This window comes from Pipistrellus kuhlii, unplaced genomic scaffold, assembly GCF_014108245.1.
Source record: "Pipistrellus kuhlii isolate mPipKuh1 unplaced genomic scaffold, mPipKuh1.p scaffold_m20_p_1, whole genome shotgun sequence".
Taxonomy (NCBI): domain Eukaryota; kingdom Metazoa; phylum Chordata; class Mammalia; order Chiroptera; family Vespertilionidae; genus Pipistrellus; species Pipistrellus kuhlii.
Window position 1 is genome coordinate 87,038,038 of NW_023425404.1, and position 27,737 is coordinate 87,065,774.

Sequence of the window (27,737 nt, forward strand, 5' to 3'; positions counted from 1 at the left end):
GAACACTTGTTGTGGGCAGTATCCTTCATCCTTAATACATTTTTGAAAGTTAATAGAGAACTTTTCTGCTTCTTTCTTGTCAGCACTGCCAGCCTCATCATGCATAGTAACGCGTTTGATTCCACACCTTTTCTTAAATCTAAAAAACCACCCCCTGCTGGCTTTGAATTCTTCTTCATTATCTTGATTGCTGCTACTTCCAGGGACGTTTTTCTTTAGATCGTCATAAATTCTCTTGGCTTTGTGACAGATAATATCTTGGGTTGTTACATCACCTTTCACCTGCCTGTCCTTAATCCAAATTGCTAATAGCCTCTCCATTTCCTCGTGGATTGAAGACCTATGTTTTTCATGAAATAGTTTTGATACTCCTTTGGCTACTTTGGCTGATTTGATTGCATCCTTATTTGTCAAAATGGTGAAAATGGTGGTCTTGCTGAGGCCAAACTCTTTGACGAGGTCACACTGTTTTACCCCACATTTACTCCTTCTAATTATTTCCTGTTTCATTTCAACAGAAATCACCTTCCTGCTTTTTTTAGAAGCCATGATATAAAAAAAATATTGAGTTTAACTTAAAAGGACGACTGCCGTGATACGTGCGTGATTTAATTCGTAATGAAGAACGATTGCCGCGATACGTGCTTAAGTTAAGCGCAGTGACTGACGACTGCCTGCAGTGCCTGCGCGGAAGGATGCAATACATCGGCAGCGATCGTGGAAGCTCGGGCGAAGCAGTCGTGGAAGCTCGGGCAAAGTGGTCGTGGAAGCTCGGGCGACTTCGTTGTGTGAAACGAAGTTCGTTGTATGAATCATGAAATGAAGTTCGTTGTGTGCAGCGTTCGCTGTGCGAGGCGTTCTTTATGCGAGGCACCACTGTACATAAATTCCAACAGAAATGGCTGCCACCATGGAGCGAGTAAAAGGCTTGGCTCTGCTCCAAGCTACAAAGTTTCTATTGTAGAAGATAAATAAATTCCAGATACCAAGGCCTCCAGTTGGGTAGCTGGGGGGTGTGACCAAGCTGGCAGAGGAGGGAAGTTGGGGGCAAATAGGCTGGCAGGGGATCAGTTAGACATCAATAAGGCTGGCATGGGAGTGGTTAGGGGTGATCAGGCTGGCAGGCAGAAGCAGTTAGGGGCAATCAGGAAGGCAGGCAAGCGAGCAGTTGGGAGCCAGCAGTCCTGGATTGTGAGAGGGATCGGGCCTAAACAAGCAGTCGGACATCCCTCAAGGGGTCCCAGATTGGAGAGGGTGCAGGCTGGGCTGAGGAACCACCCTCTGACACACACCTGGTACATAAATTTTGTGCTCAAGGCCTCTAGTTATTCTCTATTTTTCTTTTCTTCTAAATTTTTTTGGTTTTTTTGTTGTTGATGATGGTGGTGGGGTATTTTTTGTTGGTTTGTTCTGTGAGCATCAATACAACAGTTTCACTGACATGGTCAGAGTTGAGCCTCATAATCAGCCAGCTAAGGGTCGAATGCACCCACAAACTGAACAACAGCAATCAAAATCCAACTGGAGGGCCCATTTAAGCCAAACAAGAAATATTCATGGAGCATCAAGCTCTGGATAACAAAGAGACTACACCACTGGCTCTCAAAGGACAACTATTACATAAGGCCACCCCACAAAAACTGGTAGTCATAGCAGTTCTTTCTAATACATAGAAACAAAAAAGAGAGAGAGAGAGAGAGAGAGAGAGAGAGAGAGAGAGAGAGAGAGAGAGAGAGAGAGCGAGCGCGCGCGCGCTAAAATGGAGAGACAAAGAAACAAGGCCCAAACAAAAGGACAGAAGGAATAACCAGCAAAAGAGATGAATGAAATAGAGGCAAACAATATATCAAATATAGAGTTCAAAGTAATGGTTATAAAGATGCTTGAAGAACTTAGTGAGAATTACAAGGAACTCAGTGGTAACTACAACAGTATGAATAAGGGAAAAAGAAACCATAAATAAGATCCAGTATGAAATAAAGAATATCATACCTGGCATCAAAAATACACTGGAAGGAATTAAAAGTAGGTTGGATGAGGCAGAGGATCAAATCAGTGAGTTTGAAGACAAGTTAGAAGAAATACAAAATCAAACCAGAAAAAAGAAAAAATAATTTAAAAGAATAAGGAAACTTTAGTGGAATTTCGGGACAACATAAAACATAAAAACATCTGCACTACATCATATTAAAAAGCTTCTGCACAGGAAAAAAAAAAAGCATAAAAATGAAAAGGGAATTCACTATATAGGATTACATATTTGCCAATGATACATTTGATAAGGGGTTAATTTCCAAAATATATAAGGAACTCATATAACTCAACACCGGGAAGACAAAACTCCAATTAAAAAATGGGCAATGGACCTGAGAATACACTTCTCCAAAGAGGACATACAGATGGCCGATTGACATGAAAAAAAAAACAAAAACTGAATATTACTTACCATCAGAGAGAAACATGTTAAAATCACAATGAGTTATCATCTCACACCAGCCAGAATGGCTATCAATAATTGTTGGGAATTTAGAGAAAGGGGAATTCTTGTGCACATAGTAGAAATACAGAATGGTGCAACCTCTATGGAAAACAGTATGGAGTTTCCTCAAAATATAAAAAATGGAACTGCAGAGACCGGTTTGGCTCAGTAGATAGAGTGTTGGCCTGCGGACTGGAAGTTCCCGGGTTCAATTCCGGTCAAGGGCATGTACCTTGGTTGCGGGCACATCCCCAGTGGGTGTGTGTGTGTGTGTGTGTGCAAGAGGCAGCTGATCGAGGATTCTCTTTCATCGATGTTTCTAACTCTCTCTTCTTCTCCGTAAAAAAAATCAATAAAATATATTTAAAAAAATAAAAATAAAAAGAATGAAATCTTGCCATCTGCAACAATTGGAATATTGATAGGTCTAAAGGGTACTGCGCTGAGTGAAATTAGTCAGAAAGGGAATGAGAGAATTTCACTTACATATGCACTCTAAAAATACAAAATAAATAAGCAAACCAAAACAGACTCATGGATTCAGAGAACATTTGGATGGTTGCCAGATGTGAGGAGGTTGGTGGGATGGGAAAAATGTGAAGAGATTTACAAATACAAACTGGTAGTTACAGAACAGACATAGGGATGTAAAACTCAGCTTAAGGAATTAAGTCATTGATGAGAGAAATTCGTGCACTGGGGAGGGTGTCCCTCAGTCCAGCCTGCACCCTCTTCAATATGGGACCCCTTGTGGGATGTCCAACTGCAGGTTTAGGCCCCATCCCACAGGGGATCGCTGGCTCCTAACCACTCACCTGTCTGCCTGATTGCCCCCTAACTGCTCCTCTGCCGGCCTGATTGACACCTAACTGCTCCTCTGCCGGCCTGATTGCCCCCAACTATACTCCCCTACTGGCCTGATCACCCCCAAGGCTTTTATTAGTATAGATATGACCCTGCACAGAAAATGTTATTAACCCTGCTTTACAATAAGGGCTTGACGATTGAATCACTAGGACCAGACACCAAGATTTCCTTTCTTTAAATAGTGGAGGGAATAATTATCTTGTCTTTAAGTTGCCCGGAAATTAAAATGAGATAATGACTTAGGAAAGTATCGATATAAAAGCACCATATAAAGACAATTATCTTTTTCATGTACTGAAAAGATAATGAAGTGGTAAAATGAAAAACACTATTTTTATTCTCTCCTTCCTTCCTTTACAGCTTTTATTTAAACTTTGAAATTTATAAAAATTTCACTCCTATTTTAATTTCTTTACATTCAATATTATTTTGTATTGGTTTTAAGTTTTATATTAGTTACAAAATAGTGGTTAGACAATCATATACTTTACAATGTGTTCCCCGCTATTTCTAGTACCCACCTGGCACCATACCATTATTACAATACTACTGACTATATTCCCTATTTAAGTGACAACGGGTTTACAGGTTCCTTCCAGTCTTTCTTTTGTGTTGCTCATCCTTCCTTTTCTTTCTCACTCCTTCCCTCGTTTTCCTTATGTACTATCTCAATTGGCCATCAAAGCTCAGTGAAGACACTGAGACACAGTTAATCCATTTTACAGACCAGGAAACTGAGGCCAATTTCAGTTGGCTGTGGAACTTGACTCAGCGCACAGGAAGCCTTCAATAGCCCTTCCTAAGGGGCAGCTTCCTGGCAAACAGAACAAACCTTCCCATCAGGCTTCTGAGCCTCTTTCTCAAGCACCGCTTCATTGCGATGCTCCACATTCTTTCCTCTCCCCGGTCCCCTGCCCCCATTCTTTACTGCCCCCACTTCTCTGGAGCACGTGGAAGGCTTTGCACTCACCGCCTAGGCATGCACTGATGTGGGGCAGGGCACCGTGTGCTTGCTTTTGGGCCAAGGCAGGAGCAGGAGTCGCTGCCTCTGAAGTGTGAAGGCCGCCTGGATGAGGATGGTTAGCACTGGGAGCTTCTCTGAATCACGTCAGTCAGTCCGGTACCCTGCAGTGCGGCACCCCTCCACTGAGGTGGCACCTCCCCTCAGCCCCGCATCAGGGGTGAGGGTCCTTGTCCCTCTGCCTGGGAGTCCTTCCATTCCCCTTGATCCCTCGCTGGGCTCACCCGCATCTTGGGGCCACTGCAGAACCACTGTCTCTCTGCAGGTGAGTTAGATCCCTGCCCTCACTCTCGGCAAAGCTGTGAATCAGTGGCCAGAGGCCTAGTCTAGGTCTCAGCAACCCCATGCCTGGCATGTTCCCAAGGCCCCACGGGCATGGCTAGGCAGGCCGGCCATGCCTCTCCGGGGCAGTGATGTTCCCAGGGCCCCACGCGAGTAGCTAGGCGGGCCCTGCCATGCCTCCCCAAGGCAGTGATGTTCCCTGGGTCCCACTGGAGTGGCTAGGCAGGCTGCTGCCACTCCTGGGGCCTGCCTTGAACCAGGACCACTCCCATGGCATCCGGCACTGCCCAACTTGCTTCCCCGGACGATGCACTCGTACCTTATGTGTGGTATCTGGCACTGCCCACAGGGCCTCCTCCACCCTGATGAACCCATACCCCCAGTGCTGGCCACCCTGCCTGTGTATGCAAATTAACTGCCATCTTTGGTGGGTTGATTTGCATATTCACTCTGATTGGCTGTGGGCATAGGGAAGGCACAATCAATTTACATATTTATCTATTATTAGGTAAAATGATATTGTAATAAGCATATATAAATGTCACATGGGTACTACATTTATCAGGGAGATCACTTCATAAATTGTATAAATGTCTAATTACAGGGTTGTATACCTGAAATTAATGTAATATTGCACATAAATTTTTTAAAATTACATTAAAAAAAACCCATTAGTCAAATTGAATCAGAAGGTTAAATTCTAACAAAATGATTTATAAAAGAGTAATATGCAAATTAACCATCACCCTATGTCCACCAGCCAATCAGAGCGAGTATGCAAATAAACCCAACCAAGATGGTTACAGTCACAGAGAGTAGGCTTGGGTTTTCCAGGTAATGGAGGAAGCCAACAGAGACTTGCCCCGATGACAGTGACTGGCACCTTGCCATGATCTGGTGTCCCCACTCACCTGCTCCACCATCCCGCCATGACCACCTCTGGCCATGTTCCACACACAGCCCCTAGTTGTCAGTGCACATTATAGGGACCGGATGTTCAGTTGTTCTGGTTGCTCTCCCTTTCTATTTGCATATTAGCCTTTTATTATATACAATATATATTGTAGGATGTGATACAAATTTTTAACCCCTCTGAGCCTCAATCTCTTTATAAGCGTAACAATGGAACTACTTTCATAGGATTATTATGAAGATTAAAGGAAAATAGGAGGGTCTGACTAGTGGAATGTAAAATCAGTAAGTTCATTAGTTGCAGCTAAACATACATAGAACCATAGGCCAGACATATATTTCTCAAAACATCTATGAGGTAGGTACTATAATAACTTGCACAAGGTCACAAATTAAGCAAATGACAGAGCGAGATGTGGAAATAGGTAGTGTGGGTCCAGCATCCATGCTCTTAATGACCTCATTAAATAGCAGTTATTAGAACGAGCATCCCAGATATTCCTAACAATGGCTTTATGTAAATGTTTGAAACAAAGTGTTCTTCATCAATACTGTTTCAAAATTCAAGATTTGTAGTTTGGAAACAATCCTGTTCTGTTGCAAGAATGCTGTTGATAGCACAAAGCTAATAACTCTATGGTCATAAACTCACTATCTGTTTAAGTCAATTATCTTCAGTCAAAGAAAACAACATTTCATACTCCAGAACATTTAGGCTGGCTTTGAAAGAACAGAAGAGGCTATGGAACAAATACCCTTCTTTCCAAGATTATAGCTCAGAAAAGATTTGAGTGACATCACAAAAACAGAGACTCAAAGCTAGACGGTTTGGGTCCTCTAGTTAACTCCCATATTTTACAGAGTGAGAACCAAAGCTACAAAGTGTGGCTTTCTCCATGTCCCCCAGCTATTCATCATGTCAGACCATTTGCACCACACAGTCTAGATTCTTACTGACCTGCAAATTCAATACCTCAATAATGTCAATTGAAAAGACATTTATAGGAAATGACAATAGCATCATCACTGTGGGTGAGGAGATCCCTTGGTTTCTCTCCTTAAAGTTACAAGTCGGACAATTATAATTCAACAAAGAGTTACCTATTCAACACACAAACACAGCTCAGAGATCCACACATCAAGATATGTGAAGGTGGGCATTTAAGAACAAGCAGGGGAAGCAGGATGAAGGAAAGACAGAGTCAGGGACACAAACGAAGTCTGACACAAAACACATACTCAGTTGATGCGATTAACAGGAAAGGAGTTGAGCTACAGCCCTCACAAAATAGCCCTAAGGGTCAGAAGGGCAGATGCAACATTCAGGCTTCAGTAGCAAGGGCATATTGTACACTGTTCCCAGTGACAGGGGCAGAGACATGGCAGAGGTGTGGTAGCCATTGACTAGCAGCCACCATTACTAGAGAGAAGGCCAGCTGCAGACTGGCAAACATGCCTCCCCCCACTTTCTTGGCTCCCACCCAGGCCCAGCTGACACAAGAGCAGCAGAGATGTCAGGCTAAAACCCATCCTCAGCAGCCCAGAGGGACTAAGGTGCAGAAGCAACATTGCTGCCTGAGTACCCAGTAGCAACTGAGGCTAAACCCAAGCGGAGACACAGACAACACTGTGGCAGTAGCATTCTTAAAGCCACCATTATTAGCAAGAAAGCAAAACCACAGACCCTCGAACCTCCTCCACCTACTCACCCCTTCCTCACCCACTGCAGCTGATCCCATCAGAGGCAACAAAGACACCTCAGATAGCACAACACAGCTTGACAGCCTCTGAAAAGATGCAGGGCCAAGACCTCACAGGGAGCCCCATTGCCTGACACATCCCAGGTCATAGATGGTGCCTTGAGACTAAAGTAACCCAGACACAGAGAGAGGACTTGGGGAATTTTCCACAGCCAGAACACCACCACCCACCGAGATACCAGAAGTCCCATGTCTGCAGGTAAGGGAATACAGAAACTTGCACTATTCTCACCATCTTCTGAAAAATAAAATAAAAACTCTACTTATCAACTTACTGAATTATTAAAAACAGAATTTGGCCGAGACCAGTTTGGCTCAATGGATAGAGCGTCGGCTTGGGGACTGAAGGGTGTCGGGTTCAATTCCGGTCAAGGGCATGTACCTTGGTTGCGGGCATATCCCCAGTGAGGGGTGTGCAAGAGGCAGCTAATTGATGACTCTTTCTCATCAATGTTTCTAACTCTCTATCTCTCTCCATTCCTCTCTGTACAAAATCAATAAAATATATTTTTAAAAATAATAAATAAAATAAAAACAGAATTTGTCCTTTATAAAGTAGGTTACACATAAAGTCGTTACTCTTTGATTCTGTACTAACCTATTTAATGTTACACCAACAGATCAGACCCCTCCCAGAGAGGGGAGGGGCTTTTTTCCAATTCTAAAAGTATCAAGTTGTTTCCCTTAAAAAGTACTGATTTTAAAAATGAATAATTTAATAACTGCACACACACACACACACACACACACACACACACACACAAACACACACCAAATGGTCTAAAAAATTTTTCTCTCCTTCTGAAGATTTTACGATACATTGTAATCATTAACCAGTCTTTTACTATTAAACTTAAATGCCCAATTGAGACAAACAGTTCTGAGACTATTCTTCCACCACTGGTTAAGATTGGGGTGGCAGGCCCTAGCTGGTTTGGCTCAGTGGATATAGCGTTGGCCTGAGGACTTACAGGTCTGGGTTCGATTCTGGTCAAAGGCCCATGCTTAGGTTGTGAGTTCAACTTCCCAGTGGGGGGCATGCAGGAGGCAGCCAATCAATGATTCACTCTCATCATTGGTGTTTCTATCTTTTTCTCTCTACCTCTCTGAAATCAATAAAGATATATATTTTTAAAATACACAAAAAAGACTGGGGTGGCAGGTATTCATTCAGCCTTCTGAGTTTACTGGGCAGTCTTGGTGACTCTGACAACGTCCGATGCCTTATTGTCTACTGCTTTGATGACACCCACAGCAATGTTCTATTTGATGTCATGAACAGCAAAATGGCCCAGAGGAGGACAGTCAGAGAGGCTCTTAACACACATGGGATTGCATGACAGCATCAACAGATTTCAAAAACTTTGGGCAATCTTCCAGTTTTCCCCCCCGAAAGATGATCAATCTTCTCCAGCTCAGCAAATGCAAGCAATATGAGGTGACAATCCAGCACAGGTGTGTTTTGGCCTGGAGAGTTCAGGATAATAATCTGTGTTATGAAGCCAGGTGCTTCCATTAGTTGGTCATTTTTGCTGTCACCGGCCACACTGTCATGACAAACATCTTTGACAAACATGTTCTTGACACTAAAGCCTACAGAGTCCACAGGAAGAGCTTTACTCAAAAGCTTCCTGGTGCATTTTAACAGACTTCACTTCAGTTGTAATGCTAACTAGAGCAAAGGTGGCCACCATGCCAGGTTTGAAACACAATTCTTCACTTGGCTGATAGAGACTGTACCAATACCACTAATTTTGTAGTAATCCAAGAGGGCAGACACAAGGGCTTGTCAGTTGTTCCAATTGGTAGGATACAATCCAGTGCTTCAAGCAGTATGGTTCCACTGGCACTGCCATCTTTATGGATGACTTTCCATCCCTTGAACCAAGACATGTTAGCACTTGGCTACAGCATACTGTCACTATCTAACCAGAAATTGGCACAAATTCTACCATGTCAGCGTTGTACCCAATTTTCTTAACATAAGTGCTAACTTCTTTAACAATTTCCTCGTAACTCTTCTGGCTATAGGGCAGCTCAGTGGAATTCATTTTGTTAACACCAATAATCATTGTTTCACATCTAGGTGTAAGACAGGAGGGTAAGCTCAGAGATCTGCCCATTCTTAGAGATACCTGCTTCAAATTCACAAACACCAGTAGCAATAATCAGGAAGTATAGTCAGCGGGAAATGTGCCTTTGATCATGTTTTTGAGGAAGTCTCTTTGCACTGCGGAATCGATGATGGTCACAAATAAAGCTGGTCTCAAATTTCCAGGGATATATCAATGGTGATACTGCGCTCATGTTTAGCTTTCAGTTTACCTAAGACCCAGGCATATTTGAAGGAGCCCTTCCCCATCTCAGTAGTCTCCTTCTCAATTTTTTCAATCCCACCTCAGATGGCCAGTAGTGGGAAATTTGCTGAAATCTACATGTCCAATGACAATGATGTTGATATGAGTCTTTTCCTTTCCCATTTCTGGTTTGATTTTGAGGTGGTTTTCATGACACCTATGTTTGGATGGCAAGCCTATTGCAAAAAAACGGGAAAGGATATTTCTGCTGTATAGGTCGGTCTTCCTTGAGGAGCAGAGTCACAGCCCCATAGCCCCACACCAGGCTCTAACAGCCCAGGGTCACCATGGCCAGGAAGAGGAGTCCCCAGTAGATCTGGCTGTGAAAACTGCCCTAGACTTCATATAAGAAAAACAAAGGACTGTGTGAAACCAATACACAATGTTCACTTACAAACTCATTTGTGCACTAAGCTCCAAGCAGGGGAAAAGCTTCAGGTACACACAGGAAGGAACTAAATTAACTAACCACGGAATGGATTGAAGGGCAGGGTCAAAGAAACTCTCCCTGGAAATGAAAGCAATGGCAGGTGGCATTGATCCTTTGTTGAGCTCTCTCCACCCAGATGGCCCAGCAGAGGCGTGCACTAATCTGTGCTCTGCAATCAACTAATAACACTGTTCATACTGCCCCCGTAATTCCATGAGACACTGACCCATTCAACTTGTTTGTCTTGTTGGAGACTTTTCCAGGACTCCTCCAGAGGAGCCACCTACCTCAGCTCCTGCTGCAGACTATCTAAAAACCTCTCAAAGGTCCACAAACCACAAACAAGTTATGGTCAGCCTACGCATACCTCTTACTAAGCAGGTCCAAGCTCACAACAAGCAGTAACCATTCTCAACTAGCATTGTAACTCCCTTCAGGTGATCCTAAACCCTGGATAAGCAATAGCAAATCTTAGCCTGTGGCTTAGCAGCCACAAACCTGGATCAGTGGCAGCTGGCCTCAGCTTGCTTCATGTTGCCTACCAGAGAGTTCTAGGCCTAGCACGATTGTCAGACAGCCTCAGTTTGCAGCAAAGCCTTTCCCAAGTGCCTCCAAGCCCAGCACAAGCAGTAGCTGACTTTAACCTGCACCAAAGACCTCCCAAGAGGCTCTACTCCCAACAAACTTGATAGACTTCAGATTACCACATCACCAAAACCCAAACACCCAAAGGGCAGTCTCAACTGGCACTAGAGACCCACTAAAGCAGCTCCTGCTCCATGGGGTCAACCCCATAAACCAGCTTGTCTGTCCAGTCACAGCAGCCAGTCAACCTGAGAGTTATCACTATGCACTGACCTGTCAACTACAGGAGGGCACACACAACCCACACAAGGAATATGAAACACCAACCTCAGGTGATGAAGAAGACTGTGCCACTAGGTACCACGGGACACCATCTATATAAGGTCACCCTGTAAAGACAAGGAGACATAGCAGATCTACCTAATACATAAACATACACATAGGGAGTCAGGCCAAATGAGGAGACCAAGAAACATGTCTCAAATGAAATAAGACGAATTAGAGAAAAAGAATTAAACAAAATGAAGATAAGTAATTACCAAAGAGATTAAAACAAAAGGAAGATAAGTAATTACCAAAGAGATTAAAACACTGGTTATATGATGCTCTATAAACTATGGAGAATAATAGATTAACTGAGTGAAATACTCAATAAAAAGATAGAAACCACAAAAAAGAATTGTCCAGAAATGAAGAATAAATGAAATGAAGACTATAATAGTGTTTAAAGAATACATCAGAATAAAGAAAATTAACCAGATTAGATGAAACAGAGGACTGAATTAGCAATTTGAAAGACAAAGTAGTAGAATGAATCGAATCAGAACAGCTGAAATAATAAAGGATTTAAAAATATATATATATATATATATATATATATATAATTGATTTTTTACAGAGAGGAAGGGAGAGAGATAGAGAGCCAGAAACATCAATGAAAGAAAAACATCTATTAGTTGCCTCCTGCACCTCCCACCACTGGGGGTGTGCCCACAACCAAGGTACATGCCCTTGACCAGAATTGAACTAGGGACCTTTCAGTCTGCAGGCTGATGCTCTATCCACTGAGCCAAACCGGTTTTGGCAAGAATAAAGGATTTTTAAAAAGCAAGAATAGATTAAGGGCCCTTTGGGATAACATCAAGTATACTAACATTTGCATCATAAGGGTACAAGAAAAAGAAGAGAGAGCAAGGGATAGAACATCTATCTGAAGAAACAAGGACTGAAAACTTCCCTAACTAGGTGAAGGAAATAGACATACAAGTCTAGGAAGTGCAGAGAGTCCCAAACAACATGAACCCAACCCAAAAGCTCACACTAAGAAATATCAATTAAAATGTCAAAATTTAAAGAGAAAGGAGAATATTTAAAGAGAAAAGCAGCTAGCTATGTACTAAATAGAAACTCTGCAGGCAAAAAGGGAATGGTATAATATATTCAAATTCATGAAAGGCAAAAACCTATAGCCAAGATTACCCTGCAAGATTATCATTTCAAATCAAAGGAGAGGTAAAAAGTCTCCCAGACATAAAATGCTGAAAGAGTTTAATACCACTAAACCATTAAAATAAGAAATGTTAAAAGGTCTGCAAGTATAAAAGATAAAATCTATAGATATATAGAAAGCCAGCTACCAGAACGCCATAATGACCATAACAACCAGTCACTATGATGCCCACTGTGGCCAGTGAACCCATCCGATTAGGGGTGGGGCTGGCCAGCCAACCTCTTGGCCCCTCTCTCCTCCACTTGGCCAGCCCCACCCCTGGTCACCCCTCCACCCCATTCTAGGGTGGGGCTGGCTGGCCCACTACCCACAGCCCCTCTCCATGGCCGGCCACACCCAAATCAGCCCCCCAAATCCAATCAGAGACGGGCCTGCAGGCCAATTGCCCACAGCCTCTTCCTGCAGCCTGCCTGGCCCCGATGGGCCCCAAAGGGGGCGAACCAGGTGGCCAACCTTCCACCATCTTCTCCTCCTGACAAGCCCAGCCCCAATCCACCCCAATTGGGGCTGGACAAGCCAGACCCCCACCAGTGCAGGAATTTGTGCACAGGGCCTCTAGTATATGAATGAAAAAACACAGGAACCAAAAGTGCTCACTGACAAAGGCAAACAGTAAAAGCAGTGGATCAACCAACTATAAAGCTAGTACAAATGCTAAAAGATACACAGATGATGACAACACAGTATCATGTGCAATTACAACAACAAATTAAGGGACACACACAAAGAAGCAAAAACTAATAACAAAAACCTAAATGTGGAGGACGTGAGTAAAAAGAGATTTCACGTAAATAAAAAAAGTTAAACAGCTGTGATAGCAATACTTACATCAGACAAAATAAGCTTTCAAGCAAAGGCTATAACAATAAGACAAAGAAGGATATCCATATGCATATGGGCACAAAATTCGTGCATATTAAAAGGGAAGAGACCCAGACCCGGCTGGCCCCACTCCCATCAAGCTCCACCAGCTGAGGATGTAGCATCACGTCCCTGGCCAGCATCAAGTCCCACTCACTCTCACTTGCCTTGCCCTGGACACAGCCCCCACCCACCCATGCCTACCATGCATGTAGCATCCTGCTGACCTGTCATTAAGGTGTGAGGGCATCACAACCATTAGCATATTAGCTCTTTATTATATAGGATAAAAGCCTAAGCAACTGTTTTGTCCAGATGACCAGCTGGTAGCTATGACACACACTGACTACCAAGGGGCAGACGCTCAATGCAGGAGCTGCCTCCTGGTGGTCAGTGTGCAACCACAGCCAACCTTCCATGGCTGGCCAACCTCCCGTATTCCCTCCCCACTGGCCAGCCAACCCCAATCGCTGGCCATGCCAAGAGATCCCACCCATGCATGAATTTGTGCACGGGGCTTCTAGTTTTATAAGAATGATCAACCTAACAAGAGGATATCAGTCTTGTAAACATCTATACAGAAAATTTAAGAGCTCCTAAATTTAATAAAGTAAATACAGTAAGTAACATGCATGAAGAAAGAAAATGACACTAATAAAATAATAGTAGGGGACTTTAATACTTGATTACACATCAATGAGCAGTTTATCAGACAGAAAAATCAACAAGGAAACAGTGACCTTAAATGACACATTTAGAAGCCAGACTTAATAAAATTTAGAATATTTCACCCCCAGACAGAATATATCAATACACAATCTTCAGTGCACATGGAAAGTTTTCCACAAGAGACTACATGTTAACCACAAAACAAGACTCAGTAAAATTTAAGAAAACTAAAATCATATAAAACATCTTCTCTGATCACAATGGTATTAAACTAAAATCAATTACAAGAAGAAAACTGAAAAACATGTAACACATGGAGGCTAAATAACATGCTACTAAACAATCAATGGATTAACAATAAGATCATGGAAGAAATCAAGATACCTTGAGACAAATAATACTGCAGAAACTCAAAATGTATAGGACACAGGCAAAGTAGTTCTAAGAGAAAGATTCAAAGCAATATAGTCCAACTTCAAAAAATAAGAAAAATCTCAAATAAACAATCTAACCTTAAAATCTAATGGTTCTACATAATGAAAAAAGAAAAAGCCCAAAGTGAATAGAAAGAAGGAAATAAATAAAATACAGGCCATCCCCCCCCTCCCCCCTGCAAAAAAAAAAGAAAGAAAGAAAAAAAAAAAAAAACACACCCAGAAATACAAAAGATTAATGAAACCAAAAGCTGGTAATTTTAAGATTAATAAATTGATAAACCTTTAGCCAGACTCACCAAGAAAAAGAGGGCCCAAATAAATAAAATCAGAAAGGAAAGAGAAGTGACAACCAAAACCACAGAGATCCAAAGGATTATAAAAAATGTTACAAACAATTACATGCCGACACTGTGGGAAACCTGGAGGAAAATAGTTAGGCAGTTTACTCATTGACATAATTTTTTAATGTGTCTCCTCAGGTAAGAGAAAGAAAAGAAAAAATAAACAAATGTGATTACATCAAAATTAAAAAAGGTTTAGCATAGTGAAAGAAACCATCAACAAATTGAAAAGACAACCTATGAAATGGGCAAAAATAATAAGCAATGACACATCCAGTAAAGGGTTAATATCCAAAATATATAAGAAATTCATATAACTTTTAAAAAAATTATATTTATTATTGAAAGTATTATACATATGTATCCTTTTCCCCGCCACTGACCCCCTCTACTCTGCATCCCTCCAGGCCTACCCACTTTTGTCTGTGTCCATGGGTTATGCATTTAAAATCAATGGGAACATTTTTGTTAAAACACATAGAAGAAAACATAGGTACTAAAGTTATGAGACTTGGTCTTAGAGGGTTTTGTGAAATTTATTCCAAAGGCAAGGGAAGTAAAAGCAAAAATAAATAACTGGGAACAAACTGAACTAAAAAGCTTCTGCACAGCAAAAAAAACAAGGCAAGAAACCAAGATGGCGGCATAGGTAAACACCTAACTGCAGCCTCACACAACAATTTCAATAAAATACAACTAAAATACAAAATGGACATTACCCAGAACTACAGGAAAGTCGACTGTCTGGAAATCCTACCACAAGAAGGAAAGAGAAAACCAGAAGGAAAATCAGAGGAGCTGTAAAAGCCTAAGGTATGGAGACACGGTGCATGCGCAGAGATAACAGAGCCTGGAGAGGAAGGGCAGGGCGGCTGACTGCCTGGCTGGTATTCCCTAGCGGGAAGGAGACAAAAGCTCCAGACTGCTCTGAACCCCACTTCCAACTGAAGTGGACCCCAGTTCCAGGCTCATTGGGAGAGAGCCTAGACTGTTTGGCTCGAGGGCACCTTTCTCTCAGAGGTGCTTGCAGCGAGTACTGAAGGACACTGAGGAACACTGAAACTCAGGAGCCTCATAGGGCAGGTTAACAGAAGCCAAAGCTGTAGGCTCCACCCTGAAACTCCACCCCATCCAAGCTGAACACAGACCTTTACGGCTACCAACTCAGGGAAGCTGAGAAAATGCCAAGACAAGGAAACAGATCACAAATGAAAGACATGGAGGACAAAAAGTGACTGGATATAGAGTTCAAAACCACGCTTATAAGTTTTTTCAAGAATTTCCTAGAAAAGGCAAATAAAATAAACAAGACCTATGAGGATATAAAAAGGGATCAACTAGAAACAATAAGAGATCAACTAGAAATAATAAGGGATCAAGAAGAAATAAAGAATACATTGTTTGAAATAAATAATATTATACAGAGTCCTAAAAACAGAATGGAAGATCACAAGAATCAAGTCAAAGATTTGGAACATAAAGAGCCAGAAGACACTCCTCTGCAGAAACAAGAAGACAAGAGAATCCAGAAAGTATTATAGAAGATAATGTAAGAAACCTCTGGGACAACTTCAAGCGAACCAACATCAGAATTATGGAGGTCCCAGAAGATGACAGAGAGCAAGATACCGAAAACATACTGAAATAGTGACAGAAAACTTTCCCCACCTGGTGAAAGAATTAGACTTACAAGTCCAGGAAGCACACAGTACCCCAAACAAAAGGAACCCAAAGAGGACCACACCAAGACACATCATAATTAAAATTCCAAGAGCAAAAGACAAAGAGAGAATATTAAAAGCAGCAAGAGCAAAGCAGGTAGTTACCTATAAAGAAGCACCTATACGATTGTCAGCTGATTTCTGAACAGAAACCATGCAGGCCAGACTGGAATGGCAAGAAATATTCAAGGTGATGAATAGCAAGAACCTACAGCCAAAAATAATCTACCCAGCAAAGCTATCACTCAGAATCAAAGCTATCACTCAGTTAAAGAGCTTCACAAATAAAAAAAAAAAAGCTAAAGGAGTTCATCACCGCCAAACCAGAATTATATGAATTGCTGAAGGGGGTTCTTTAGGAAGAGGAAGAAAATAAAGATAAAAATTATGAACAACAAATACATAACTATCAACAAGTGAATCTAAAAGCCAAGGGAATTAAAAAAAAAATCTGATGAACAATATTAACTGGTGAATATAATAGAATCAGAGGAATGGAAGGGGAGTGAACTGACGATTTTTGGGGAAAAGGGGAGTGGGGGGTGTGGGAAGAGACTGAACATAAACTGTGCACCTATGGATGAAGACACTGGGGGTGGGGAAAGGGCAGAGGGTGGGGTGGGAACCTGGTAGAGGGGAGCAATGGAGGGGGAAAAATGGGAACATTTGTAATAATATGAACAATAAAGATTTATTTAAAAAAAAAAGACAACCAATTGAATGAAAGAATAATTTGAAAACAATACCTCTGATAAGGGGCTCATATCCAAAATATATAAAGAACTCATATGAGTCAACAACAAAAACTGATCCAATTTAAAAATAGGCAGAAGACCTGAATACACACTTTTTCAAGGAAGATATACAGACAGCCAACAGGTATATGAAAAAATGCTCAACTTGCTCAGATGGCATGGTTGAGAATCAACCAGGAGGTCACAGTTGATTCCCAGTCAGGACACATGCCCAGGTTGTGGGCTCAATCCCCAGTGTAGGATTTGCAAGAGGTAGCCGATCAATGATTCTCATCACTGATGTCTGTATCATTCCCTCTCCCTTCCTTTCCAAAATCAATAAAAATATACTTAAAAAAGAAAAGATGCTCAACTTCACTAATTATAAGAAAAATACAAATCAATATTACAATGAGATAATACCTCACACCTGTTAGAATGGCTATTATCAATAAAACAAGAAATAATAGCTGAAATCGGTTTGGCTCAGTGGATAGAGTGTCAGCCTGCGAACTGAAAGGTCCCAGGCTCGATTCTGGTCGAGGACATGTACTTTGGTTGCGGGCACATCCCCAGTGGGGGGTGTGCAAGAGGCAGCTGATGGATGATTCTCTCTCATTGATGTTTCTAACTCTCTATCCCTCTCTCTTCCTCTCTGTGAAAAATCAATAAAATATATATATTTTTTAAAAATAACAAGTATTGGTGAGGATGTGGAGAAGTAGTACATATATACAATGGAATACTACTCAGTCATAAAAAGACAAAATATTGCCATTTGTAATAATATGGATATATCTTGAGAGTATCATGCTAAGTGAAATAAATCAGACAAAAGAGGCCAAGAACCATATGATATCACTCATATATGAGATACAAAACAAAAGGCAACAGATGAACAAACAAAGCAAACAAACTGATAGATACAGACAACAGTATGGTGGTTACCAGAGAGGAAGAGGTTTGGACTTAAGACAAGAAGGTAAAAGAGGTCAAATATATGGAAGAAAATGGAAGGAGACTAGACTTTGCTGAGCTCACAATGGAATATATAGATGTTGCAGTATTAAGTTGTACATCTGAAACTTATATAATGTTATTTATCAATGTTACCCTAATAAATTTAATTTTAAGAACTTTAAATGAAAAGAGTGAGAAAGAGAGAGAGAGAGAGAGAGAGAGAGAGAGAGAGAGATGTATAGATTGTTGCATAATAGAATTATATTGAAAATCAGTAGATGGGAAGGAGTCTGTTACCATACATCTTTAAAGAATCTGTCTAAACAAGATGTTAGAAATGCTCTCCAATGTTGTCGAAAATGGCTTGGCAAGGCAGATTTATTCCTGTGCAGAAAGGTGCAGTTGCTGGCTGAAAATCAGGCAAATAACACCGAATGGCACAGGTTTTATTTCCTGGCACGGCCCTCTTCTGCCCCTCACTCTGACTTGATTGGTGGAGCCTAGGATGGAGGCCCCTGCAAATTTAAAGGTCATAAGAAAATGGCAAAACCTAAGATGGTGCAAGATCCTTTCTTTGACAGAAAAGATCACTAGTTCACTATCACAAAGACTGCAGACATAAGTTTGTAAACATTCCTAATGCTCTTCTGAACTGTTCCCATGTTTTCAACGTATAGTAAGTCTCCATCAGAAATTGTCTCCAGCCCCCCTTTTAGTATTCACACAAGAAAATTGCCATTAAGGCCTGTTTACATTCCTGATTATCTTTTCAGCAAAAACATTTGTCCCCTTAAATTAATAAATTATAAAATCCATTCTTCCTTTAAAAAACACACAAATCAACACACTTTTAAAATAATTATTAATCATATACTGTACCATCTTCTCGGATGACTGGATATTTATCACCCAGGTATAAATATAATTAGCTTGCTCCTAAAATTTCAAAGAAAACTTAGAAACTTCATACAATAGGGTGGAAATTCACTTTTACAAGGTTTCGAATGTGTATCTTGAAACATATCTTACTTTTTGCTTAAGGCAAAAACGGATACATTTGTTGTTCAAATTCAAAAACAATCACATAAGGAAAGTGATTTTATTACCTATTAACAGCTGATATTTTCAACTCATTCTTAGGGTAACCCTAACTTATACATATTTGTCCCCCTTTCAGAGGAAACTGGAACACAATTCAATAGGGAGATAAGTCTTCAGTAACATACTCTAGCACAGCAGTTGCCAACCCCTGGTCCATGGACCACAGGAGGTCTGTGAGAAAATGTTAGTGGTCCATAGAAAAATTTAGATATTATTTGAATTTTTTATATTTTATTAATCCTAATCCTATGTAATAAAAGCCTAATATGCAAATCGACCAAATGATGGAACGACCAGTCACTGTGACGTGCACTGACCACCAAGGGGCTGATGCTCAATGCAGGAGCTTCCCCCTGGTGCTCAGTGTTGGGGAGCACACTCAGCCAGAAGCTGGGCCCGCAGCTGGTGAACACAGTGGAGGTGACAGGAGCCTCTCCCACCATGGCTGCAGGCAAGCAGTAAGCAGCAAGGGGTCCAGGACTGCAAGAGCCCGGACTATGAGAGGGATGACTGAATGCCACCTTAGGGGTCCTGGGCTGTGAGAGGTTGCAGGCCAGGCTGAAGGAATCACCCCAGTGCACAAATCTCATGCACCAGGCCTCTAGTAAATGATAATAAAACAAAAACAAAAAAATTCCAAGAAATCCTTATATTCTGACTGAATGACAATTTTCACCTTTACACTGCATGAAATTCATAAAATGTACTACAGTCTAATTACACATGTGTCAAACACAAGGCCCGCGGGCCAAATCCGTCCCGCCAGGCCTTGCAATGTGGCCCACACCGCGCTGTCATCACTGCACTCCGCTGCGTTTCCATCACAATGACACTTTATGACTGTTCAGTAAACCATTCGGCCCGCGATTTAGGCTGGATTTTAGATTTTGGCCCCTTCTCTGATTGAGTTCGACACCCCTAGGCTAATACATTTCATCAATTCCCCTTTCTAGTAACTAAGAGGGGGAAACGAGAGAGGTGCAAGCGGCTTCAGTATTGTTTCGACCATTACAGCAGTCATCACTCCGCAATTACCAATTCTCATCCGATTGTTTTATTTTATTTGTGTATTATATGTAACTGTGTATTTTATTTAACTGTTACATTAAATGACATCAAATAGTTTGACTTTAATAACTATCATTTCTTGTTTGGTTTTAGATTTCAATGAAATAAACCGATAACGAGTTAAAAAAAGCAAAGGAATATTTTGCATTTCTTTAGTAATACAAAAGATAACATAACTAATGACAATAGTAACAATAGTAATATGTGTACTTCACTTAACCGTGAGCTGATCGATAAATCAGTCTTCACAATCCTCGTCAGGCACCATTAGGAAGAACATACAAACTGGATACGGAGACAAGAAAAAACTCAAAGAATCAAGTAAATAGATTCCAACTACTTGAAATTTGGATTTGTTCAAGAACCTGGTAGTGAGCTGGATCCATGGCCACTTTCTGCTGTGTGTTCTGAGAGTTTATCCAATGATGCCATGAACCTTCATGAACATGAAAGACACTTGCAACCAAAATCCCCTGATTTAGCTAAGGAAACTGGAAAGTGATTAGGGAATATGCTAATTTGCCATCACTCCGTCACAAAGATGGCTGCACCCACAGCTGAAGCCAAGTTCCCATAAGAAGCCTTAATGAGCAACCAGTAGGGATGTGAGGCTATGCCCTCCCCCGCACCCATAGGGCTTGACAGGGGACCTCAGGCTGCGCCCCCCACCAAGCAGGGCTTGACAAGAGGACCTCAGACCATGGCCCTCTGCCTTGGCGTCAGGTTGGGAGACCTCGGGCCACGCCCCCCACCTGGCACCAGGCCAGGAGACCTGAGGCCATGCCCCCTGGCTGGCGGGGCACCTCAAGGTGCTCTTCCCATCCTGGTGTCGGGCTAGGGGAACTCAGGCCGCACACCCTGCCAGGTGGAGCTTGACGGGGGACCTCAGGCCATGCCCCACGCCCCAGCACTGGGCCAAGGGACCTCAGGCTATGCCTCCCACCCAGCGGAGCCTGACACGGGACCTCAAGGATCCAGAACACAGGCTGTACCCCCTGCCCAGTGGGACTTAACAGGGGACTTGAGGCTGGGCCCCCCTGCTGGTGGGGCTTAATGGGGAGCCTGAAGCTGTTCTCCCCATCCCTGTGCTGGGTCAGGGCACCTGAGGCTATGTCCCGTTCCCAGCAGGGCTTGACAAGGGTGGGACTGGCTGGGTCTGGATCTAGCCCAATTGGAGGGGGTGGGGGGCGAGGCCGGGTCTGGGTCTAATGTGATTTTGAGGCACATGTGGGTGTTCGGGGACTTGACTCTGAGTCCCATGTACGCCCCACACTCTGACAGAAGGAGGGTTCTCATACACATTTTACTAATTCTCTTTCATCTCTGACATTTCTATTATAAAGGGCAAATAACAATATTAAATTATTTCCTCTAATTAATCCCCTTTTAATGTGCATGAATTTCGTGCACCAGGCCACTAGTTTTCAAAGAATGTGTGAAAATATAAAAAAGCAAGTAATTGATCTAATAAAAATGACTGTTGAGATAAATTATTAAAGGCTTCTTATCTGACAGCACTTCAGATCACAAAAAAATAAAAAGCCATATACAGTTGGAGAAGATTTAATTAAGCCTTGCATGTTACAAGCCTGTAAAGAGGTTTTGGAAAAGCAGGCTGTCCAGAAACTGAAAGCAATTCCTATGTCCCTAACACTGTCAAATGCAGAATTGAAGACATGCTGAAGATATTGAAAATCAAATTATAAAAATGGTGAAAAATTCACAAATATTTTATTCAACTTGACAAATCAAAGGACCTAAGTAACAAAGCACTTCTTTGGGCTGAGTGTGAAGGAGAGTTATAGGAAGAACTACTTTGTTCACTTAGCTTGCTGGTGGAACAACTAGCTCTGAGATTCCTGAAGTACTTAATAGTTATTTCCTGGAACACAAAATTGAATGGAAAAAAAATGTACTGGGATATGTACAGATGGTGGCGCAAACATGACTGGACATCTTTCAGGAACTGTTGCAAAGGTAAAAAATGTTGGTCACCCAGACATTTTGTCTACACACTGTATTATATACATCATGAGCAATTTGAGGCGGAAAAAAAAAAAAAAAAAAAAAAAAATTGATGTTTTTCATGTTTTTCAAATTTAAGGAAAAAAAATGTAATAACTAATAATTTGATAATCTGGTATTTATATATAAAAATAGGTGCGTTATAATCAAAGTAATCCTATATAATAAAACGTTAATATGCAAAGAACTGTGGAATGACCGGTCGCTATGACACACACTGACCACCAGGGGCAGAGGCTCAATGCAGGAGTTGCACCCCAGAAGCTGGGCTCAAGGACGTGAGAGCAGCGGCAGTGGCTGGAGTTTCTCCCACCTCTACAGCAGTGCTAAGTGGGTTCTCCAGATCAAAGGTTCTCCATTTGACACATGATGATTGATTAGGGCATTAGAAGCTGATGATATGGTACCATCATATGCTCAATGGATCTCCATGGGACTACACACACCACAACACACATCCTGAAGGCTTATGTGAAATTCTCAGACCACCACCCTTCTCAGGAAAATACATTAGAATGAAAATGAGCAAAAGAGGTATGAATTTTCTATCAAAAAATATTAATATTTATTGAACATTTCAAATTGGCAGCAGTATTGTCAGTATTTTCTTCTTGGTAATCTGAAGTTGTAGTTGAAAAGATTCGTGCCACTTAGAAATCATAGTGCCCCTTTTTTCTTACTTTTTCCCCCCACTCTGAATTTAGGATGGTGCCAGCACCCTCTCCTATTGTATCTGTAGCTGACTTCCATTGGTCCATATAGATCCCTATTTCTCTCCCACTAGAATGTAGTAAGCTCCATATATATAGAATTTCTTGTTCACAGGTGTATTTCAGCATTCAGAATAGTCCCTGGCATATAGCAGACTCGCAGTAAGTATTCTCAAATGAACAACACATGAACAACCCTAGCCAAAAGATTGAGTGTATCCTTTTATTTTTTAAAATATGTTTTTTATTGATTTTTTTTTAAAGAGAGAGGGAGAGAGAGAAACATCGTCGATGCCTCCTTTACATCTCCTTCTGGCGATCAACTCCCCAACCTGGGCACATGCCCTGACTGGGAACTGATTCAGGGAAGTCAACCAACAAAGTACTTTCGCCACCGCAGGAATACAGATGTATATATCTTGTTTCAGTACAAGGGGTTGTGTTCCTGTTCTTTGTAAAAAGCTTTTTTGAGTCTATGTAACCCAGTAGTAGCTGTACTTTATCATAACTAGTGTCTTTTGCTAGGATTACTACGAAGATTCCTACTGCTCATTTTACCCAGGGATAAGGAGAGATGCTCTAAATTAGGGGTCACCAACTGGTGGTCCGTGAGGTCCAAAAGGTTGGTGACCGCTGCTCTAAATGAAGCTTTCTTATGGACCTCTGGGACTTGAATCTAGGTCCCCTGTGACATTAAAATCTTAATGGAGTAGTGTACCCTCACATGCCTTTTCGGTGCATAGGCAAAGGGCTTAGGACATGTCTGGAACATAGTACCAGGTGCTCCCTAAGCTGAACTGCAAACAGCAAGCTTCCTCAAACAGGAAACACTGGTGGGAGACACACCAAAAACTATTCATACTGAATGGTTTTTCCAAACTTGGATAATAAGTTAGAGTGATGTCAGAGGAATGGCTGTGTGAGGGATTCCCTTGGCCACACCCCCTGAAATTTCAACAAGATAACCATCTATAATTCAACAAAGAATATCCCACACCTGAGATACCCATGTATTTAAACACCTAAAGGTGGCCAAGTGGCAATAAATGGGGAGATGAGATGGGAGAAAAGCACACACAGACCACAGACACAGCCCTGCAGACTGGAGTTTGCAGCTGGGCTGGAGCGGGGAGGAAGCTGGTGGTAGCAGATGCTTCCTTTAGCTGGGAGGAACAAAAAACTGGGGGCAAAGACTGTCAGGGCGAGCAGAACCAAGAGTATCTGAGCCAGCAGACACGTGAGAGTGCACACGGCCCTGTCATGTGACTCTCCACTGTCAGGCCAGGACGGACGTGGTTCAGGAGAAGAAATGGAACCACAGAGCCCTGCAGCCACTGGGATTCCCAAAACTCAACACCAAGGGTAACAGGTAGAGGAGCATATTATCTGTAAACCAAGAGTTATGACAGTAAAACCTTGGTTTACCTCTATGACTGATCCTAAGGTGAGGTGTTTGTTGCAGAATCCCACAGAGGTTAGGGTTTTTTATTACAATGAGGTTAACCAAAAAGAAAATGACCCCAGAAAATAAGCTGCAACACATGGAAACCTATATATATAAAAAAGCCTATGTGACCAGCTGACCTGCCGACCATCCGACCATCTGGTAGCTATGATGCGCACTGCCCGATGGGGCAAATGCTCAAGGCAGGAGCAGAAGCCACAGGCATGGAAACATGGAACAGACTGATAATCTCAGAGGGAAGGGAGGAAGGGAAGGGTGGGAAGAGATTAACCAAGATCTTATATGCATAGTAGAGGCCTGGTGCATAGATTCTTGCAATGATGGGGTCCCTCAGCCTGGCCTGCAAGGATCAGGCCAAAACCCATGGAGTGTTTGAATTTATGAACCGGTGGGGTCTCTTGGCCTGGCCTGTGGGGGCCAAAACTGGCAGTCCAACATCCCCCAGGAGTCTAAGATTATGAGAGGGTGCAGGCCAGGCTGAGGGACTAGGCCTCTAGTACGTGATACAAGTAACAGAGATTTCAAGATTGCAGTTCTGAAAATACTCCATGAGATGCAAGAAACTAATATAGGCAATATAATGTACTCAGAAAACAAATCAATGAACAAAACAAGCACTTTAACAAAGAGACTGAAACACTATAAAAGATCTAATCGGAAACCCTGGAAATGAAGCATGCAACTAAAGAGATTAAGAGGGAACTACTGAGTATAGAAAACAGCCAACCAAATGAAAAAAAGAATTAATAATATAAAAAAAAGGAATCTAGCTGAAACCGGTTTGGCTCAGTGGATAGAGCATCAGCCTTCGGACTGGAAGGTCCCAGGTTCGATTCCCGTCAAGGGCATGTACCTTGGTTGCTGGCACATCCCCAGTGGGGGGTATGCAGAAGGCAGCTCTGAACCATGCTTGTCTCTCATTGATGTTTCTAACTCTCTATCCCTCTACCTTCCTCTTTGTAAAAAATAAATAAAATATATATATTTTTTAAAAAGGAATCTAGAAATGACACAGAGGGAAGAAGAGATCAGGTAGTAAAGAAAGATGAAAGAGCTCTACGAGAACTGACTCCATCAGAAAAAAACAATATTAATATAATGGGTATTTCGAAGAAGAAGAGAGGAGAAGGAAATGAAGAATCTATTCAAACAAATAGTGAGTGAGAACTTCCCAAACCTATGGAAAGAACTAGATTCTCAAATCCAAGATGCAAACAGAACACAGTTACCTTAATCCAGAGACCCTCTCCAAGGTAGTATGCATTAAAACCGTCAAAATTTAATGATAAAGAAAAAATTCTCAAAGCAGCCAAGAAAAAGAAGTGACCCACAAAGGAAAACCCATCAGAATTTCATCTGACTTCTCAGTAGGAACTCTACAAGCCAAGAGAGGAGAACCAAATATTGAAAAATCTGAAAGAGAAAATTTACTAACCACAAATAATATATTCAGCAAAATTACTCTTTAATTATGAAGGAGAAATAAAGATGTTTCCAGACATATTTTTCCGTGTATAAGATGCTATTTTTTTCTAAAATCGTTAGACTGAAAATCAGGGGGCATCTTATACATGGAAGTCAGCCGAGGAGGGAGCTGCACGGGTGTGTAGCTGCCCATACCTTGTCAAACAGGCTTCTTCCAATCATGAGCCTTATTGTTATTGATGTCAGCTGACGACATAATTGGAGATGAAGGTGGAGAGTGCACAGAGGCAACAAGAAATAGAGCATTCTGAGCACATAAAGATGTAAAAAAAAAATCTAACTGGTTTTAGATTGTATTATGCTGCAAAACTCAACGTGAATGTAATCAACTATGCAAGAGCATGGAAAGAGAGCTGCAGAGAAACAATTTGGACCTCCTCCCACTGAGTGTATGATCAGACAGTGGAGAAAACAGGAAGAACAACTCCTTAAGATACCAAAAAAGAAGGCCTTAAGAGAAAAACCTGCAAAATGAGGAAACTTAGAGCAGAGGCTTAAGACTTAAGATTATGGAGAAGCACCAGTGTAGCTTATGTGTGTCAACCAAGCTTATTCAATGTCAGGCAAGAATGTTTGCAAGCGAAATCAACATTGTTGACTTATAGAAAAGGCAAAATGTTGCTTCAATTTCATGAGGAAAGAAGGGTTAGCCATGAGAACACAAACAAAGTTTGCTCAGAAATTGCCACTGGTTTATGAGGATGATCTCACATATATAGAGAGTAACTCATAAGACAGCAGTGATACAATAGAAGTTGAAGTAATGTATATGTTTGAAACTAATAGTGATGAAGAGAGCAGTGATGCAACAGAGGCTGAATAAAATGATATGCTGCATAATATCATAGTACTGGTATATAAATATTAACTCCACTAATTACTAAAATGTATTGTTTAAAATATTCATTTCTTAATTTTGGGTTGGAAAAAAGGGGCATCTTATACATGGGGGTATCTTAAACACGGAAAAATATGGTACTTAAGAATAAACTTAACCAAGAAGGCAAAAGAAGAGTACTCAGAAAAAAGGATAGAATCTATACCAGTAAAATAGTATGCTAATTAGACTGGGAGACTTTCCAGATGACCATCTGGACATCCTTCCTGACAAAGCCGGCCTGGTGAAGCCGCCTGGCAGCGGTCCTGGGCGCCAGCGCCTGTGGTGGCTGCGGCCCCGGCCCCCGAGACAGAGGAGCCGCCTGCCCTGTGGTCCCAGGCGCCAGCACCTGCGGCCCAGGAGATAGGTTCCCTTGTCTCCCACTGCAGTGATTACTCCAATATTCCCCTTCTGAATTTCTCTCTGCTGCCCCGACCAAACTCCACTTTTCATCTGAAGGATAGGGAACAGAGAGAGCAATGTTAGCAGCTTACATTTTTAAGCAGGTAAGGTTGGTACTTAAATATATACATGGAAAACTAGAGACCTTAAGGTAAAAAGGCTAGAAAGGAAGAGGACGGGAACAGGGCAAGACATATTATATCCAGCAATCCATGTGGGGACTGAAAACTGCAATGACGACAATCAGTGAAGATATGAATCAACTAAAATGGTTGATAGGGACAATAATTCCACCTTTGAAAATATCTATACCAAGCCTATTTAAACAGATTTTCATCTGCATAATACAACACATTCTGACAAGACACCGCCACCAATGTGGTCAGTGTTGTGCTGGTAAATGTTTAACAACTGGCTGTCAATCAAAGAAAACAAAACCCTGATTTATAGTATCAGCCAATTTCTGTGGCATAAATTCTCCATCCTTGGCTGAATTTGGCTGCTAATGTGATGCCACTAAATGCAGAGCTGAACAGAAATGTGCAGTAATACACTATTATATCCCACCAGAAAGACCCAAAAGATATAATGTCACAAGTCAGAATAGTAAAGTGCAATAAATAATTGAGGAATGATGAATTTGGTTTCAATGTAATTTATTCACTTTTAAAATTATAT

At 41.6% G+C, this 27,737-nt stretch overlaps 1 protein-coding gene and 1 pseudogene across 4 annotated transcripts in view; both read right to left on the bottom strand.

Moving 5' to 3' along the window:
* The window catches only part of PEAK1 (pseudopodium enriched atypical kinase 1), a 715,824-nt gene that overhangs the window by 76,185 nt on the left and 611,902 nt on the right, over positions 1-27,737 (bottom strand). The gene's annotated exons all lie outside the window — the stretch shown is intronic.
* Positions 8,329-9,807, bottom strand: LOC118728344 (annotated as a pseudogene).